General features: G+C 44.8%; 1 pseudogene; it reads left to right on the top strand.

Moving 5' to 3' along the window:
• Window positions 1-1,845: 1,845 nt before the first annotated feature.
• Window positions 1,846-2,004, top strand: LOC116071745 (annotated as a pseudogene).
• Window positions 2,005-3,425: the final 1,421 nt, after the last annotated feature.

Here is a 3,425-nt window from a genome sequence, read left to right as displayed (position 1 = left end):
GGGGGGGGAGTCTTCTCTGTGTTGGCCTGACTGTCCTGGAACTCATTCTGCAGATGAGGCTGGCTTCAAATTCAGAGATCCACCTGCCTCTTCTTTCCAAGTGCTGAGATTAAAGACCCGCGACACCACTACCACCGCCACTACCCTTTTGTTAGCTTGTATTCATTGTACAAAATAAGGAATTTCATAAAGACATTTTCCTACCAACAGGTGGTGTACTTTGGCCCATCCCCATTACCCTCCCTTGACCCCATCCACCTTCCCCAGCTAAACCCCTTCCACTTCTCCACACCAGAACTCTAGATTTATCTTTGTTTTCCAAGGAAGTCTACTATGTAGGATTGCCTGTGATTTACAAGCTGCTATTGCAGAAAGCTGGGAGAGTGGATTTGTGTGAGGAGAGATCACAGAGGAGCCCCGGACACCTGAGGATTCCCAGTTCCACTTTCAGAACTCAAGTGAAAGCAGGCTCTCTGTCTCAGTCCTATCAAAGATCCCAGTGCCACATATATCTCTGATGCCTTTCCTACCTCGTCTTCACCAGCAACAGGATCTGTCAAGGTTTGGGGAGACAAAACTATTCCTAAGCTTTCCCTGTTTTGTATCCTTGGGGAAAACAGTGACATTAGGAGAGAGAGTCCACTTGGGTTGTTGGTGATGATATAGAGGTGGGAAGAGATGGGTTCGAGTGCGTTACCCACACCCCTCCACTTCCCCATCCTGGAAGAGTGTGAATAGAGAGGGGGAGGTGGGGAGGGGGATGTTAACTTGAGTATGAGACAGATTCCTGAAATTACAGGGGGAATGGTGGCAGAGTCGCTTTGGTGTGACTTTCTAGGAACAAGTAGCCGGGAGCAGAATGAACATGGCTCTCCATTCTGTTGAGCTGGCATGGACCTCAGTATGTGTCATCTCTCTTCTCTGAAGGAGCGAGGGTGTGCCACCAAACCAACCCAGGCAGACACCCGGAGTCACCTGAGAACCCCACCCACCGCTGTGAGCAAACTGCATCCAAGGATCCAGCACTAACCCAGTTATCTGGCAAAGCAAATGCTTCACCCTTCTCCCTTTGTCTATGAAGACAGGAGAGAGGAGGGCGGTGGATCGGTGGAGGATGTGATGCGTTCAGGCAGGCTTTGCTAGACAGAGCACCTTGGTGCCAGCTGTCAGAAAGCAGGTGGCCCAAATATGCAAAAACCCTTCAGTGGTCCAGTTCTGAGAGTTTGCTAAGGTTTGAATGCGTTCACCACCGCCCATGGGTAAGAAACAATACCAGGGCAACAGCGGTGAGAAGAAGGACCCTGTAAGAGCTTTGCCTTCATTAACAGAGTGGTGGGTTAGTTTCCATGGAGTGGGGTCCCAGGAGATGAAGAAGTTCCACTTCCTACTCTTGTTCTATATTACTGTATTGTGTTCTGCCCTTCATTAGGGACAGTGACCCATAAGGATCTTCACCAGATATGAAGCCCCTGATCTTGGGTTTGCCAGCCTCTGGGACTCTAAGAAATGAATATGTGTTTTTATAAATTACTCAACCTCAGGGGAAGTAGTGAACATGGCTCAGGGACTTTCTTACAGTAGCATAGCACAGACTAAGGTCGAATCACATAATGAGATCAAGGCAGTGAGTGAGGATGTGTGTGAAGGATGCTCACTGCAGTGTCCTTTCTGATAGTAAGGCATTGAGGGACCACTGCCTGGCTAACGCCTGCAAACATGCAACCACAGGGCGGCCCCGAGCTGTCATGGGAGATGATGGTCTGCTTCTAAATGGGAAAAGTAAGGCATGCGCATTGGGAAAGGTCGAGTAGTCCAACAGGGAGAAAGGAGAGGGAAGTCTCCCTAGCCCCTTACACAATACTTTAGGGAAGAAATCAGGGAAGTAAGAAGTTGCTTCTCTAGTGACCCACTGAGCCGTCAAGAAGGCGCAGAGTGAGAAACACCACTTTTGGGTGAAGTGGCAACGTGTTGTGTTGTTTAACTTCAATCGGTGTTGTGACAAGATAAAATAAATAAATAAATTGCTTCTACAGCTGGTGGAAGAAAGGTGAATGATTCCAACCAACAACTTTTCAGTGTTGGTTGAACAACTGAGAACTGCTTTAAACAATTTTTATTTTATTATTATTTTTTACTATTTGTGTGTCTATGCATATATGTATATATGTGTGTATATATATATGTGTATACATACATATATATATATACACATACATACATACACAGGTATGTATATGTTCAGGTGGATCTCTGAATTTGAAGCCAGCCTCATATGTATGTGTATGTATATATATATATATATATATATATATATATATATATATATGTGTGTGTGTGTGTGTGTGTGTGTGTGTGTGTGTGTATACACACATATATATACACATATATATATATACACACATATATATATATACACATATATATACACATATATATACATACATACACACACACACACACACACACACACACACACACACGGCATGGCACGTGTGTGGAGGTCAGAGGTAAATACCGAGACACCCTTCCACCATTGGTTCTGAGGATTGAGTTCAGGTCTGCAGGCTTTCGCAGCCAATGGGGTCAACCCTGGAGCCACCTCGCCTGCCCTTGAGAATCCTAAGAACAAATAACAGAGAAAGAACTATTCCATACCGTTCTGCAGTATGATATTTGGGATATTACTTCTGGTTCCCCCCTCTTTGTTGTTTGTTATTTTCATGCAAATGCTCTCACTATGTAGCTCAGGCTGACCTCAAACTTATAAGCCTCCTGCCTCAGCCTTCTAAGTGCTGGACTTACAGGTGTGGGGAAACTATTATGCCTGACCTACATTTCTTACCATGTAAAATATTATTTTCTAAGACTCTGTTTTATCTAAGGCTTGCCTCCAGTTCAGAACTCAGCAAAGAACACATGAGGGGACGTCGTGGAAGTCAAGGATTTTACATCTGCATGCATACGTTCTCCCATTCTCTCCATCCGTACGTTTCAAACAGCACTGCAGGCTGCAGTACAGCTGTTTGCTTTCCTTCCCTGACACTCAGCCAGGTATCCCGGTTCCCCAGTGCACGAAAGAAAGAAACACCAGCACCCAGAAGTTCAAGTCTCTGCCGCTGAGCTCCACGCTCAAATAAAAATGGCCGGGTTGCTTTGCATTTGCATGTGGAGTGCAGTGGATTGAACTTGGTCTTTCTATAAAGGAATCTATCTGGGAAAATAAATCTGACTGGTTCTTAGGTCAAGAAGCTAATACTGTGGGAGTTTGCCAACGGATCCCAAGAAAGCACATTTTTCTGGCTTGTATGTGACAGCACTCAGGGATAGATTATCCCAGTTCCTGAAAACACTAACTATATATTTAGGACTTAAGTACACATTTATGACTTTAGAATAGCATTTCAGAATCTATACTCATTTTAAAG

Source organism: Mastomys coucha, unplaced genomic scaffold, assembly GCF_008632895.1.
Source record: "Mastomys coucha isolate ucsf_1 unplaced genomic scaffold, UCSF_Mcou_1 pScaffold22, whole genome shotgun sequence".
NCBI classification, from domain to species: Eukaryota; Metazoa; Chordata; class Mammalia; order Rodentia; family Muridae; genus Mastomys; species Mastomys coucha.
The sequence above is the reverse complement of the archived record's forward strand: the minus strand, read 5'-3'. Positions and strand labels throughout refer to the sequence as shown.